General features: G+C 39.1%; 1 protein-coding gene across 1 annotated transcript in view; it reads right to left on the bottom strand.

Annotated features, from left to right (window-relative positions):
- PMM1 (phosphomannomutase 1) overlaps positions 1-17,496 on the bottom strand; it is a 615,734-nt gene that overhangs the window by 39,199 nt on the left and 559,039 nt on the right. The gene's annotated exons all lie outside the window — the stretch shown is intronic.

Raw genomic sequence — 17,496 nt, 5'->3', positions numbered from 1 at the left:
GGCACTAAATCGATCTGCCAGGATATTGTCAATATCCTTGGGATCATTATATTTAATGCCATTCTTTTGTAGCTCAGAGCAGATCTGAGCATTGCCATTTAGATTCTTGACATAACTATATTCATGTCCAAATAACAATCAGAAAGGTTCTGGACCATATATCAGCTAGGTATAAACTCCCTCTATGGCACAAGAAGGCCACAAAGCCTGTCCACAGGAACTAGAATCACTCAGTATTAAACCCAACACCATTTTCCGAGGCAATTTAAATTATCGAACTATAGACTGGGAAACCTACCCCACCACTAGTGCACAAGCACAGAAATTCTTGGATTTTGTCAATACAAATGCCCTGCAATAATTAGTCAGTATACCAGCGTGGGAGAATACCATCTTGGATTGTCTCCATACTAATATGAGAGTACTTTGCACCTTCCCTTGCTTACCTTTACCACTTGTTAGATCTGACCATAAAGCAGTCTCCTTCAAAATAAAATTGAAACCAGGCATTTCTTCCACCAAGGGTACCATTAGAAATGTATTTAAGATAATCTTACCACTCCTAAGTGATGCATTGAGAAGCTTCAAATCCCCACTAAGCACAGTTAACTCTATTGAATACATAGAAACATACACCACCACACTATACAAGCATGTAAACAGCTGCATAGATTAAGCTGTACCCCATAGAAACAGTGAAGGGCAAACACCAGAAACACACCCACATGGTAGAACCATTATATCAAAAAATCTTTATAATAGAAGTGGGAAATGACTCCAGTGGCCTAATGGATAAAGCATTAGCCTTCTAAGCCAGGGATTGTGGGTTTGAGTCACATCTGGGGTAATATAATCTTGATATAAGTAAATCTTTTGGGAGGTGAGTTTGCCATAACGTTTAATATCTTTGCCTCATACACACAAGGTACAGAGTTTAATTCTGACCTCAAGCTATTGGCTAGGCTTAAAATGGCCCTTCAGGGCAATTAGTCTAGTATTCACTCATGAACCTGTGAACAAAAGTAAGAAGAGTAATTCCCAGAATGTTAGTGCCCTTGTCACAGAAATACACAAACAACTGAGAAACTTAATAAAATTCACCAAAGCCAAGTCTGAGGCTAAAATAGCTACCCGAGCCAAAGACCATGACATGGCATTTTTTAGTTTTATTTTTTAGTTTAGTTTTTTAGTTATATTCATAATATCAAAAGCACAGTTCAGCAGTGTGCTGAGCTGATTGTGAATTATGTTACCTACACTGAGGCTGAAGATGTAATGAACCTACTGGGTGATAAATTTAGCTCTAACCTTACCCTTCTCTACCCTCTACCTGTTCCTCAAGATATACCTGAAACTGGCTTGCACACACACAAGTCCTAAAAGTTCTATTAAAAGCTAAAAATACTGAATCGATAGGTCCTGACAATATCCCTGGATGCATCTTAAATAACATGAAACACAATTTAGCCAAACTCCTAACAACACTGTTCAATCTCAGCCTTCATATAAGTTTTGTACTAAGCAAACGGAGAACAGCTACACTCATTTCTCTTGCACAAACAAGGACCACACACAGACCTAGGCAATTACAGACCCATAAATCTGACCAGCCTTATATGCAAAGCCATGGAAATACTTATCATGGAACTAATCAATCAGGACATAGGAAACTTCCAAATACTGGACCCATCTTAGTTTTGATTCACCAAGGGCAAGTCATGCTTATTCAACCTGGTGGATTTTTTTTGAAAAGGTCACCAAAGCAATGGATGAAGTTAAAACAGTACACTGCATACATTGACTTGGCCAAACCTTTGGACACAATCCCCCATTCAGGCATAGTAGAAAAGCTAAATGAACTGTGAATAAACCCCTGTGTCCCTTAACAGATTGTCAACTTGCTCACAGATACGATGCGGATAATCAAAATAGGGGAAGTTACCTCCACAAAGAGACAAGTCTCCAGTGGAGTCCCCCAGGGTTCTATGTTAAGCCCTCTCCTAACAAACTTGTAAAAAATAACTGCAACAAATGCTGAGAAACAACCACAGGTGGCAAGAGCCAAATCCAAGGAGCACAATATAATCCACAGAGACAAGTTTTAATTCATAAAAACAAGTAGTGTTCACTTGTTTTTATGAATTAAAACTTGTCTCTCTGGATTATTATTTGTTCCTTTAAGCCCTCTCCTGTTAGGCATCAACTTTTCTAAAGTAAGACAAATACTAAAGGGTTCTGGCTGACTAAGTTTGCAGATGACTGCAAGTTAGTAGCAGTCATTGAATCCCCAAATGTCTTTGTTATCCTGCATGAAGGTTTATTCTAAATAAACAACTGGTGCCAAAATTGGGCATTAAAAATAAATGCCAAAAATGCATTAATGCATCTTTTGGGTGGTCACCTATCCCAGAGAATTACCCAATTAACAACATGGTTCTGAAATCTGACTTAGTTGTTCAGGATTTGGGAATTTATGTGGACTGACCTAACATTTGACCAACATGTGTCCATTGTTGTAAGGAAGTCTTTCTACATTGTACAGTTTATAAACAAAGGGATTATGTCTAGATTTTGTGATGCCATTGTCCTCCTTTACTCAGCCCTCTTTGGGCAAATCACTGAATATAATGCCCCCTTTGGCATGCAGCTCTCCAGGCATATGCAACAACTACAACACACACACAGATACCTTACTAAAAGGATATAAGGCCTAAACAACATGTCTTACATAGACTGACTCAAAGTCTTTGTGACAATATGAGGTATTGCTACCTATGCCAGGGGAAATAGGGCAGTGGATGTGTAACATATGCCAGCACAGCTAGCTGGAATTTTGTAAATAATTGTCATTTGTATATCAACAAATTCCATAAAAATGGAAGCAAGTGTCTGTGGTGCGAACTGTGCTAACTATACCAAATCCTTAAAAGCAGACACTTTGGGGTGCAAATGAACCACGTAGACCACAGGCTTAACTGGAAAGAAGTTTAATCAACTTTAATCAACCATAAAAAAAATAATTAAAGCCCGGTTTATTATTTTTTATGGTTGATTAAAACTGATTAAATTTCTTTCCAGTTCAGCCCATGGTCATTTGTATATCAAGCTGATTTGTAGAGATGTTTGTGTTGAAATATGTATTTGTAAAGTTGCTTGTGTTAAAAATGTACCAACAGTGGGTCCTGACTGTATTGTAACTGAATTAAATATATATGTTAACAGAGGATACTGGAAGAGAAGAGGTTAATCACTGTCCAGCTGCAGCTAACTTTGAAAAATGTTCTGAAATTAAATTACTGGGCCTAGGCCAAAAGATGTTATCTTACAGTTTTGAATGAAGTTAGAGACGCAATGTCTGTAAGTAGTATGGTTTGTTAGTCTCTGTAGGAACAGCAGAAGTGTTAAAATTGTTTTGGAGCTTCCAGATGTTGCAATAAACAGTAGCAAAGCTCGAGATATGTATTGCAGCTTTTAGCCAAAGGAGTAGTATGGGGACCAGAAGTCATATAACCAGGTATGTGATGTCATTCTGTAATCTAGGACAAAAAAATATGTTTTAATACCAGATGAGAGAAAAGTTTCAAGGCAATCTGTTTCTTGGAGCCTGACATAGAAGGACCTCTCACCTACTTCATTTTGCCTTGCTCTAGTAAGTGAACCAGGGAATAGTAATTCTTTAGATCGGTCAGGAAAATATAGTGAGATTAGTTAAGTATTGTTTTTCTGTATCTGCTTGAATCTATTCATCTGTGTTATTTTAATATTTCCTGTGACTGAAACTCTGGTGTTTATTGTAAATAGATATTCCATGTTTTCATGTTCTTTTATTATTTATTATTAAACACATTTAAACTTTTATTTGTGGCTGGTCCTTAAGAGAATATTTTAAACTTTGAGAGTACTTATATCTGTTTGGTGACTCTCTGGCCACTCCTGAAAGCCTTACTGCTTTGGTCAAACACTATCATTAGAATTAATATTAATTTCACTCAGTATAATTGGGTACCCTTGTAAGAGCCTCAGAGAAGCAGAATCTGGCTTTGGAGTGTCTTGTGGTAGTAACTACCTTGTAGTTTGGGCAGGATCATAGGAGGTTACTAGGCTAATGGCCCTGGGGGATTTACAAGCCTAGCCAAGAGTTTATCCCCAAAAAAGAAACCTCAGTCAGCACCTGACACCCCTGTCAGTGAAGGACAAAGGTGGAACCTCAGGACAAATTTGTGGTTTCCCATCCACTCATTAAGGTTGCACTTGAAGAGGGTCAGTGAGGTACTCTGTTTGACATGTATTGGAAATCCATTCCAGAGGTGGGGCAGCCTCTGGGAGACAAACCTGGCACTCCAACAGGTTTTGTTGCTGTCACATATTAGATTTAGGCCTTTTGAGCGGGTAATGCGAGAGGAGTTAGACTTACATATATGTAGCATCTCTAGTAGGGCAGGGTCTGATATTGCCTTGTAGGCGAGACACAGATCAGCTCTGAGCAATCTGTGCGATACCAAGTAGAGTGATAGCGATTTGAGCCTGTTCGCATAGGACAGATGTTGGAGGCCATGGATTCTCTTTGTGAGGTATTTCTGTGGCCTTTCCAGTTGGTGCAGGTGTTTGGAGAGGTACATACCAAACTGGACAATTATAGGGCTAATGAGGGAGGAGTACAGAGAGGTAATAACCTCCTTTTTTTGATGCAATCCCTTTACTTATGAGATGAACCAAGTAAAAGGCTTTTCTAACCACTGCTGCTACATGATGGTCAAATGTGAGATTGTTGTCAACCTGAGTACCCGGGTCTCTCACCACAGGTTGTGTGCTAAAGGGGTTGCTATTGATGTGGTAATCAGTAGAGGCCATGTTTTTGCCGAATGGTAAGATAATACATTTTTTTGCATTTAACTGAAGACTATGACTTTGGCGCCAATCATTTGCTGCTGTGAAACCTTCTTGCAGTATGCTAACATTATTGGGGGAGTCAATGACAACACCCAACTTATAGTCATCCACAAACTTAGTCAGCCACAGGCCTTTTGTCTTTGCCTGGATCTCTAAGAAGTAGATGCCAAACAGAAGCGGTCCCAGGACAGATCCCTGGAGAATTGGAGGTGGCAGCACCTATTCTGACCTTGTGGGTCCTATCAGAGAGCCAGTTGGCCACCCACCTGATGAGATAGGGATTTACACCAAGCAGCTTTTTAGTGATGCCCGATTGGGGGATTGTGTCAAAGGCCTTGGCCAAGTCAAGGTAATCTGTATCTACTGACTTTCTCTCATCCAGGGCCTTGATGACAGTCTCAAAGAAGTCAATCAGGTTCAACAGACAAGATCTGCCCCTGACAAATCTGAATTGGGTGGAGTCAAGTGCTTGGAGATTGCCTATGTCCTTGTTTATGTGATCCATAATAATACGCTCCATGGCTTTACAGATCAGACTTGTCAAGCTAATTGGATGATAGTTTCCCATGTCAGTAGTGGCACCACCTTTGTGCAAGGGGATGACAATGGCTGCTCTCCACACTGCTGTAATGAAACCTGTAATTAGGCTGTGGTTGAATAGGGTGCTCAATGGCGAAGCTAGTTCTTGCTGGAGATGGTGCATAATACAACCTGGGATACTATCAGGTCCCATGGAAGCTGTGTTCTTTGCCTTGGATTGGGCCTTCAACTAACACTATCTACAGAGATGTGAAGTGTGGGACAAGTATCGGGGATGTAAAATTGGTCTTTGATGGGGGATATGGGGTGAAGTTTGCACTGAACTAGCTAGCAGGTTGGCTAAGTCAACAGGATCAGTATAAGTGGTACCGTTAAGTACTGGTTCAGAACAAATCTTGGCTTGTCATAGAGGTTCCTGACATAGCCGAAGAAGGCTTTGTGGTTTCCTTTTTTTTTCGGAGTCTAGTTTCAATCCATAATTGGCTTTGGAGGTTTTCACTAGTAATCTAATTTGCTTGTTGCGGCTGAGAAGGGAGTTTTTCCAATTTGGAATTTGTTCTTTTTTACCCATCGACAACAGTTTTTTTCCTTTTATTGTAAAGCCTGTTGATAGAGGATGTTCACTAAACATGATTGTGTTTCCTTGAGGAGCATGTTTTAGTTCTGTTGGGTATGGCTGAGTCCATGCAGTTGTATAGGTGCTTGTATACTACATTGGCTTACTGTTCAGCACTGTTGTCTGCATAGTACATCTGTGTGAGAGAGCGAGAAAGAGAAATCCAGACCCTGGACTGAGTGTGTTCCCTGTGTGCTCTTCAGGGAAATTGAGCTGCATCTGGAAATACCGTGTGTATCGATTTTTATTCAAAGTGAACGTCCCTCTCCAGTGTCAGTGGTGAGGACTCAGGCTTCTTGATTACTGGCCCAGTGAGAGGATGTCACAGCCTTGTCACTATACTTGGTATCCTACAGACTGCTAAGAGATGACTTCTGTTTGGCATACAAGGCATCCTCCCACCCAAAAACCAATGGGTTTATTACACATCAGCAAGTAAAATGGTATCAGAAAAACTTGGTCTAAGTCTATAAACCTCTTTTGCAACATCAACAGAATGTTTATGAGGGACAGGTATATATCTTAAAAGATACCAGTGCTCTGAAACAGACTTCCCAGCCACATAAAACAAAGTTCAACCCTGTCCATATTCAAGCACATCTTGTATCTGTGGATGGGAAACAGAAAATGTACCCCACAAGACTGGCCCCTGTACTACTAATGGGCAGAGCAGCTCCTAAATGCTTTAGCTCATGCATGTATCCCTTCCGATTATCTGTGGTATCATCCCTATTCTTCTCATTAGGGTTTGAATGTAATTATATAGACCATGGGATGGTTAGGGTGAGTCTCTATCCAAATAGGACAGGTTAATTCAAGCAGAAAAAGGGAAATTGGCTAGGCTTAAAATGGCCATCAAGGCAAGCTAGCCTATTATTTACCCATGAACTAGACAGCCCCTCTAAATGAGGCATTTTACACACACACACACACACACACACACACACACACACACACACACACACACACACACACACACACACACACACACACACACACATGCAAACCTTCCAGATTTAGCTCAACATTTGTGGACTTACACACACTTGCTGTTGCAAAAATACATCACCTGAAAACTGCTACCCACTCTGATGTTTAAGAACATCATTTACTGATTAATTTTTCCAATCTCACAAATGCTTAAAGAGGCATTCAGCATTTGCAGACTTGTCAGAAAAGTAATTCTGCATACTGTGTTTGCCCAAATTTCAAAAATCACCTGTGTGCTTTTCTGGAAAGTCTTTCACATCTCCAACCTCACTGGCCAAAGAGAAAGATTGACAAATGCTTTAAGACTGAAGCAATATTCTAAGATGACTGGAGCTTTTATTAAAAGTTGTAATATCAACTCTTGTGACTTTTTTTAAAATCAATATAAGGAGCTGTAATTTGTATGACCAGATATTTTTTGAAAGAAAATTGTTAATGAAAAATTGCATGGCTGTGGCCAGATCCTCAGCAGCTGCTCAGGTCATCTTGTGCTAGATCTGGCCCTGTCTATGACTATTTTCAGCTGTGTTCTGGGTCACAAAAGTAATGTAGAGTAACCAATCAACCATTTTGGTTTGGGAAAGGAGAAAGGAACTAGACTTCCTAAAGAATACCCGTATAGACATGAGGGAAACAAGTACACTTCAAACTGGCAATGACCAGACAACAGGCTCTAAATCCAGGTGCTGCAGCTGTGAAACATGCAACTGAGCTCCCATACATTCCATGTTATTTCCAGACTGCTCATTGCAGAAGCTGCATATGTTATGTTTCATATGGTATTGGAGATAGAAGCTGAGAATCCTAGACCAAATATATGAGTCTTGGTAGATATTGACAATCAATGTGTTTTTCCACCTTGGAGATCCTATTGAATAGAATGAATGAATTCCCCATATGTCCCTTCCATATATTATATACAAAAAACTAGCGTTCTGAGCCATAGCAGCATATTCTTTAAATACTGAGCTGCCATGTACCAGGGAACATGGAGGAAGAGTTGTGCTCATCTGTTACAGAATCACTTTTAGATGTCTACCTAGAAGGTAAAGGAACCTATGTATTAATGGCAAGACCAGTAGATATGAAGAAGTGAAGTACTTATGACAATAGGACCCTGTGCCATATACTATCACAACCAGCAGCTCTAAAGTTCCTCATTGTAAATTAAAAAATGAGAGTCATTGCTGGTTCCTGCACAGGAGCAGCATTATTACTGCTTCCAATGGCCATATCCCCAGGTCAGTCCTTCTTGGCTGCACCCCGTGCAGATGTGACTTTCAGACATGCCCAGTTGTGATGTTGTTTGCGCACTCCCATTTTAAAATGTTCAACCCTAATTCCTGGTAGGAAAGAGATTGCTGACATTTTACAATGATCACATGGGGTAGTACTCCATTCATTCAGTGAGGCTATGTAGAGTTTTATTCTATGTCTTGTAAGGGATGCCTACCAATAAAATAGTTTAATTGCTTTTAAAATATTTTATTGATTTGCAGCAAGTATGCAATATTAAATAGCATGATTTTCTAAAGCTCCACTGAATGAGTGAGCATTGCCTCATGTGATCATTGTAACATATCATTATACTCTTCTTTACTGGTGGTGTGTCAGCAAATTGGCTGTAAACTTCTGGAATTAAGTGTAAAAGTTACAAACATAGGTCTGAAGGTGGAATTTGATATTGAAAGTTATAAAAAGTCAGTGATTCGTGTCTCATAATGTCAGACACTGCATTGTGGTTAAGGTCTGCCTCATTAGAACATCGCTTTAAGTAGACTTGATGGTCTTGGCAGCTGTTTAGTAGTATAAATTAATTTATACTTGAACATTAAAATGTTATCATGTATATGGTTTATAACAGTAATATCCTGATCAGGAAATACAGATGCACACTTTATTATACACACACTTTCTCTAACGGTTAACATCCTATGTGGTTGCAGCATCACTGCAGAATGGGACAATCCTAGTAAGTGGTTGTGGCATTTTTCCACTCTCTAAATTTTCCAAATCAGCATCCTCTCTACAAAAAGCAACATAACAGCTTCCTATATATCTAGCCTTTCTGCTACAACCATCACAGCAGCTTCCAAATCAGCATCCTTTCTACCAAAAGTGACATAACAGTTTCCTATATATATATATATATATATATATATATATATATGTATGTATATATATAGCTAGCCTTTCTGCTACAACCATCACGACAGCCTTTAAAATCAACAGCCATTTTTCTACAACTGCACCATTCTGCCAAATCAGCAGTGCTTCTTCACCACCATAGCCTTGCATTTCAATAACCCTTTTGCCACCATCTCCACCAATGCAATCTCTCAAATCAGTTTCTTTTCTACCACCATCTCCACTAATGCAGTCTCCCAAATCAGTGGCCTTTCTATCACCATCTTCTCCAATGCAGTTTCCCAAATCCATGGCCTTTCTACCACCATCTCTTCCAACTCATTTGCCCAAATCAGTGACCTTTCTACCCCCATTTCCACCAATATAGTCTCACAAATAAAGGGCCATTCCACTCTCAGTACCAGCACTATTTCATCTGAAATCAGCAGCTCTCCTACAGTCATTGTCATCATAGCTTCTCATAAAAATACCTTCATCCTACTATGATGGATTCTAGCATAAACCCTTAACCACTGCAACCTCCTAAATCATCAGCTCTTCTACCAACATCCCAAGCATGTCTTCCTAAATCAGCAGCCTTTCTCCTATTATCATAGCATACTAGATGAACAAACATTTATCTGCACATGCTCCTAAATCAGCAGCCTTTCTAATACCACCACAGCCTCTTAAATGAAAGCTGTCATGTCAGTAATTACTGATAACTCAGTTTGTTGTGCTATTTGAAGTAATTTCAACTGAACCATAATAAAGCCATGTCTAAGGTAGCTGAGAACTAGAACAGCACAACTAAAACAGCTAAATGGCAATACTATGTCAACCAACATTTTCATAAATAAAATATCTCACAAAATTTCAAAGTAATTGTTTTTTATGGGGGCTCCCACCACAGACCACAGTATTGGAGTTCTTCATCTTCATCCCACTCACTGAATATGCTACATCTAGCACTGTACAAACTCAGGGAAAATGAAAATATGAGGTATTTTATCAAAGTTAGTAAATAAATAAATAACATTCCTTTTTCTCTGTGTCAGATGACATCAAAGATATCAATACACAGCACCTGTGACAAATATCCTTTATGGGTCGACAGTAACAAGATAAATCCAATACTGGACAATGGCAAATTTTAATATTTCAGATTTCATCACGTGTCCTACATATTGCTGAATATATTTCTTACCTGTTGGACACTTTTCTCCAACAAAGAAATGCTTAAAACCCTATCAGGTGAACTGAAATAGATGGCTATAATCTATATTTTACTGACCTAATCTCTGATAAAGAATGATGTACGTATGCATTTTCCTCTTGCTCCTTAACCAGTTTGTCTGCTTTATATAATTTATACAGTTTACTAGCTTAGCCACACTTTTTCTAGTGTTCAGCCAAAGGACAGTTATCTTTAACAGGAAGAAAAAAGCAGTGGGATGCCAAAATAACTTACATTTTGGACTGCATTCTACCTTAGCAGTAAGTCAACACCAAATTCCAAAAAAAGCATTCCTTCATACCCCAAACTGTATAGGCTGAGGTAACTTGGAACCCTATGCCCGATTTCAAAAGGGGAATCTGACCTACTATGCCAGATTAATTTGAATATTTACACTGGTGTTGAATGCTAATGCAAATGTTTTAAGCTTTTGATTGTCACTAGAACTGAAGAGCCAACTATAAAGTTACATTAGCAGAAATGTTTTACGTATATAAACGTCTTAACTTGGGATGTTGAAGCATGCTCAGAAAGTTAAACTCTTAACACAGAGAATATTACTAGAAGAGTTAATATCAGTACAGTTCTATGCATTCCCCTCCTATTCCTCTGATTACAGCTATAGCACTGAGTGATTTGCAAGTCCCTGTTAATGGCAACAGCAGTGTGTCAGTTTGGTATAATCATTCCTAGCATGACACTGTTCTTCCAGCTGGCATACAACAGCATCTGGAGGCTAAACTATTTTGTGCCTCTAAATTTGCTTCTGGTTTAGGAAAAATTAGAAGTGTACCATGTTTTATAGGCCATGATGTATAATGCTATCTCAGCTGATTGTCTTGTGCAGGTCATTACAATGCAGTTCAATAAACTTAATGGCAGGCTATAACAGGCAGTATATCTCACATTGTAGTTCATGTGCTTCTGTCATTTTTAATTTCTCAAGTCTTTTGGGTTTCTAATACCATGATGGGAATGGACCCCATTCCTAAGTCAAAGTATAATTAAAGTTCATGAAATTAATATTGTTTCACTCTTTGATGTCAGCCAAAAGTGCTCTTCGCAGCACCAGCAATGTGCCCAGTAATTACTCCTTCTGCAATTCATTTGGTGTTACATGAATTGGTAACATATTGAAATACGATTGTAAATTATTTTTTATAAGTCCTGTTGCTCCTACTACTATTGGAACTGTCTGGGTATCTTTCTTCTACATGGCTCTCATTCCTGCCTGCAGATCCAGGTATTTTATGACTTTGTGACTCTCTGCATAAAAGACACTATAGTCACTAGGTGTGGTGATTTCATATGATCAATGCTACTTTTGTCTTCTTTTCTTGGACCACTATATATGGTTTTCTAGCATCTATCTTTTGAAATGTTGGTATTGGGTGATCCCATGTGATATAAACTTCATCCTTTTCTATGATTCTTTGTGGCTCATGTTTTCGGTGTTTTTCAGCCACTTCGATACCATAATGTTTGTACAATCTCCAGTGCAACAGTCTCGCCACATTATCAAGCCTTTCAGTATATACTCCCTCTGCCATTAGTGCATCGCAACCAGCAACAAGGTGTGTGACTGTTTCCAATTCGGTTTTACAAAACCTACATATGTCTGTTTCTCCCACATGTTCAATGGACTTTGTAAACCAGTGTGTACGTAGCCCACTGTCTTGGGCTGCCAGTATTAACCTTTCATTTCTTGATGTGAATTCACCTCTCCTTAACCATTCCTGCATTCATTCTTGATCAGCATGAGGCTCTTCCAGATGTTTTCTATACTTGCAACTATATTTATCTTTTTTCCACATTTCTTTCCTTCTCATCTGGTCCTTTACCTTATATTCTTTCTTTTGTTTTTTGGCACATTCAGTTGCTGCCTGTTTTTTTTTTATCCACTTCTGGTTTGATTTCCATTCCTGCTTGACATCGATATGCTTCTGCTAAATTAAGCAGAGATGTCATCTTAGATTTATTCTCCTCATGTTTCAAAACTTTCACTACATTTGGATCTTGTGAAGTCAGTAGATATGTGTGGAGTCCCATGATTGCAGATCTATATGTGTAATCAATTTCAAGGAGGCCCATCCCTCCTTCGGAACGGGGAATACATTTTCTTGGTATACACTGATTTTTATAAATCATTTGGTAAGCATGAAGCATCCTTCTTGTTTTAATATCCAGTCTATCCAACACTTTTTGGGGCCAGTCAATCACTCCAAAACTATAAGTTAGGACAGGAAGAGCAAATTGATTTATAGCTTGGATCTTCTTCCTAGATGTCAATGCTGTTTTCAGGATTAATTTAAGTCTTCTAAAGTATGCCTTACTGAATTTTTTTCACATTTGTTCATGTTTTATTGCTGATCCTTCATCAATTCCCAAGTATTTATACACTCCCTCTTTCTCAAGTTCTTTTTATTTATATCGCATTCTTGTCCCAAACTGATGTTTTTTTCTGGTGCTGCAGTTTTCCTTTTTTAAAGGTTACTTTTGCACATTTATCAAGACCAAATGACATTCTTATATCATATGAAAAAGTTTTGACATCCTGCAGCTGTGCTTTCAGTTCCTCATCTGATGAGCTATACAGTTTTAAATCATCGACAAAGAGATGATGATAAGTCATTACACTTTGTTGTTTTCTAGGAGCCACATTGTAGCCATGGCCTAAGCTGTTAAGTAAACAGCTTAATGGATTAATGGCAAGGCAGAATAGCAATGGTGACAAAGAGTCACCTTGGAATATCCCCCTTTGAATTCTTATCCCTGGGATAACAATCTGTCCTTTATCATGGCTTAATTGCAAAGTGGTCTGCCATTGTTTCATGGTTACTGTAATGAGGTCAATCAGTGTAGGGTGTATCTTATACATTTTTAAGCGCTCTTTTATCCATGAATGTGGGATAGTATCAAATGCTTTTTTGTAGTCAATCCATGCCATACTTAGATTCTTCCCCCCTCTTACAGTTCTCCACTATAACTTTGTTTAACAACAAATGATCCTTTGTTCCATATGACTTTCTTTTATTGCCCTTTTGTTCTACTGCCATAATTGAGTTTTCTTCTAAATGACTATAAACTCTTTCGCCGTCAATTCCCGTGTATAGTTTATATGTTGTTGGAAGGCAAGTTATTGGTCTATAATTTTTAGGGTAGCTTGCAGGTTCACTCTTAAGTAAGAGCATTGTTTTTCCTGTTATTAACCAGTGCAGTGTGTGTTTGGGGTGCGCATATAAATAGTTCTTACTCATGGCTAAATCCTCATGCAAAGAAGTTAATACTTTAAGCCAAAGGTTAGGTACTGCATCTGGGCCTGGGGTTTTCCAGTTAGAGGCTTTTCTCAACTTTGTTTCAATCTCTCTGGCTGTTATTTCATACCATTTCATATCCTGTACATTTAAACTTCTTATTCTTTCTTTTACTTCTTCTGTAAATTTAGCATCTTTGTTATGTTCCACAGGATCTTCATAGATACTTCCCCAAAATGTATCTACTTCCTCTTTTTTGGATGTCTTTCAATTCCTTTTACCTTATTTCCCAATTCTCTATAAAACTTTTTTGGGTCATCAATAAATTGCTTATTTTGTGCTTTTCCCTTATATTTATCTTTGTATCTTCTAAGTCTTTCTGCCTGTTTTGAAACTTTTAGTTTATTATCTCCAATAGTGCATAATAGAGCCTGGTCTGTTCTAATACTGTGCATTGCTTTTATCACATCTATCTTTCTTAGTATTTTTGTTGATCTATTCCCTCTTCTATAATCTTCTGTCAATGACACTTCTTGTCTTAGCCGCTTTATAGTTTTCTCTATTCGATATTTCCATGATGGTATTCGCTTTTGCCCCTCTTTTCCCTCACTACCCTGTGTTCCTGTGGTAGACTTTTATCAGTTATTAATTTAGCAGCACAGTAATATATTCTGTTTACTTCTGTTATATCACATGGGTCTCTATGGACAGCCCTAATTACTGTGTTCATTTGTTTTATCAAGCTTCTGACTTTTGGGGTTTTATTAACCTTCTGCAGTCTATTTCTCTCATTGACCTTGATATATCTGTCTTTATCTATTAAATCAAGCAACTCTTCTCTTAACTCCTTTTCATCCATACTGAGGGTACATCCCTTGTTTTCTATTTCCTGTGGGCATTCTATAGAAAGTTCTGCAGCATGTTCCTGTGGCACATTCTCTTCAATTTCATCCTGTGTCATCTGTTGTTCTGTCATATGGGAACTCACTGGCCTATCACTCCTCAATATTGACTGCATCAGAGTTTCCACAGTTTCCTGTTCCTTTCCTTGCTGTCTAGCTTCATATTAACGTTTATACTGGTTTTCTGTGGAGGGCTCCAAAATATCTTGATATGGCACCTGACCAATTGCTTCCTGTTTCACTGGTTTCCCCTTAATTTGGATATCCATTGCTCTGTCCTGTTGTAGTGATTTCTGTATTTGATTTACTACACTGAATCCTTCTCGTTGCAGCTGTTCCATAACCTCAGTTTCTATTTCTTTGACTTCGCCATTACTAATCTCTTTTCCTACTTTTCTTCTTAATCTTCTTATTTTTTTTGTATTGCAAAGTTTTCCAGTAGTTCATGTGCCAGTGAGTGTAACATGTTTTAAAATGTAGTGTGAGTACCGTGCATGCACACCTACTTCCTACTTGATTTATTTCCTGTATATTGCATAGTATCAAATGACACAAATCTTCAGAAAAAAAGTGAAAGGAGAACTTAAACAAAACTATTGAAATCCCCAAGTAGTCCGTATTTTGAAAGAAGTCTGGCAGAAAACTGAAGACAGTCATATTAAAATAATAAGCTTTTCATGATACCAAGCTGAATATCTAATCATGATGTGGTGTGCCATGGGTTTGCAGTAGTTATTTGAATTTCTAATTCAGAAGCTGAGAACATAAAGCAGTGTCAGAAGTAAGGATTCAACATTAAACTAAATCTAGACAAGATATACTATTTAGCATACATTTCATTTTCTAAACTCGACGCAAGGATTGTTACAAACAGTAATTTCATATATATGCAGTATCTCCAGATCCAGAACCTTCCTTCTATCTATCCTCCTTTATGCTTTCCCCCTCTTTACCAACTTAAAAAAATCAGACTTAACCAAACTGGAAACTTGCTACAACAAAACAGCTCGTTTCACAGCTAACCTTCCTCACCAATTAATTAAATTGGTTCGCGCTACCTAACCTGCTCCATCTCTACCAACTTAAATTCACACACAGTATTATCTTCCACCCTGACAATTGCCCATACCTCAAGGAACATCCCAGGATGCAAAAAACTCCCTTACTAGCCTCAGTAAGAAACTGAGATGCCTCATAAAATCCTCCAAAGCTAGTTACGAAAATAAAATTGCCAAAGATTCCAAAGACAACCACAAAGCATTCTATAACTATGTCAAGAATCTAAATGGTAATGCCCAGATCTGCTCTGAGCTAAAACAGAATGGCATTAAATATACTGATCCAAAGGATATTGCCAATATCCTGGCAGATCGATTCAGTGCCAACTTCAACCACCTCTCACCCCCTAAATGGCCCATCTCAATACCGGAAGATTGCCAAATTCCAGTAATAACAGCCACACAGGTACAAAACGCACTCTCTAAAGCCAAGAATACAGCATCCATGGGACCAGATGACATCCCGGGCTGTGTACTACATGAACTACAATATGAACTGGCACCTCACCTAAGTGTCATGTTTAATCATAGCCTCACCTCAGGTTTCATGCCCACTGAGTGGCATAGAGCTACAGTTATCCCAATCCACAAGGGGGGATCCACCTTGGATCCCGGAAACTACCGTCCCATCAGTCTGACAAGCCTTATCTGCAAGGCCATGGAGTGTATTATCATGGAACTTATAAACAAAGACATTGGCAACCTTCAAACACTGGACCCCACCCAGTTTGGGTTTGTGAAGGGCCGATCTTGTCTCCTGAACCTGATTGACTTCTTTGAATCAGTCTCCAGAGCCATGGACAAGGGTAAGGTGGTCCACACAGGCTATCTAGACCTTGCCAAGGCCTTTGACACCATCCCCCACTCTGGAATCATAGATAAACTTACTAAGTTGGGCATTAATCCCTATGTCACCCAATGGGTTGCTAAATGGCTTACTGATAGAACCCACACTGTAAAAGTAGCCGACTCCAAATCCAGCTCCAGACAAGTGACAAGTGGAGTACCTCAGGGTTCAGTCCTGGGGCCGTTCTTGTTTGGCATCTACTTCTCTGAAGTACAGGTCAACACTAAGGGACTCTGGCTAACAAAGTTTGCAGATGATTGCAAACTGGGAGCCATTATTGAATCCCCAAATGATGTGGATACTCTACAAAAGGGCCTTACAGAAACAGATGCTTGGTGCCAGAGCCATGGGCTCAAGCTCAATGCCAAGAAATGTATTGTTATCCCTTTGGGAAAAACATGTATCCATGAATTACCATATAGGTGGCAGTACACTAAACACAGAAAGTGTGATAAGAGACTTAGGGACACAGGTGGACAGTGGTCTCACCTTCGATAACCACATAGCCACAACAGTCAGGAAATCCTTCTATGTGGCACACCTCATCACGAAGGGCTTTTCATCCAGAAAAAAGGAGGTCATTGTCCCACTGTACTCATCCCTCATTAGACCCATTATAGAATACAACGCCCCATTTGGTATGTACCTCTCAAGACATCTGCAACAACTGGAAGGGCCTCAGAAATACCTCACTAAAAGAATCACAGGCCTAAAGCAAATGCCCTATGCTGACCGCCTTAAAAAACTCCAGCTATACTCTGTCGCATATCGTCTACTCAGAGGCGATCTCTGCTTAACATACAAGGCCATGTCAAACCCAGAACTGTTGGACATGCTACACTTAAAGAAATCCCAATCCCTCAGAGCTACACGCTCCAGGGATCTAAACCTTGTCATCACAATAAACAAAACATGCTGGAGGGATGGGTTCCTGACCCAGAGACTCCACAGACTCTGGAATAGATTGCCCATACATGTCAGGCAGAGTGCCTCTTTGGACCTCTTCAAGAGGAACCTTGACGACTGGATGGGAGA

Source organism: Protopterus annectens, chromosome 1.part1 (genome assembly GCF_019279795.1).
Source record: "Protopterus annectens isolate FY-2018-M chromosome 1.part1, PAN1.0, whole genome shotgun sequence".
NCBI classification, from domain to species: domain Eukaryota; kingdom Metazoa; phylum Chordata; order Ceratodontiformes; family Protopteridae; genus Protopterus; species Protopterus annectens.
The sequence above is the reverse complement of the archived record's forward strand: the minus strand, read 5'-3'. Positions and strand labels throughout refer to the sequence as shown.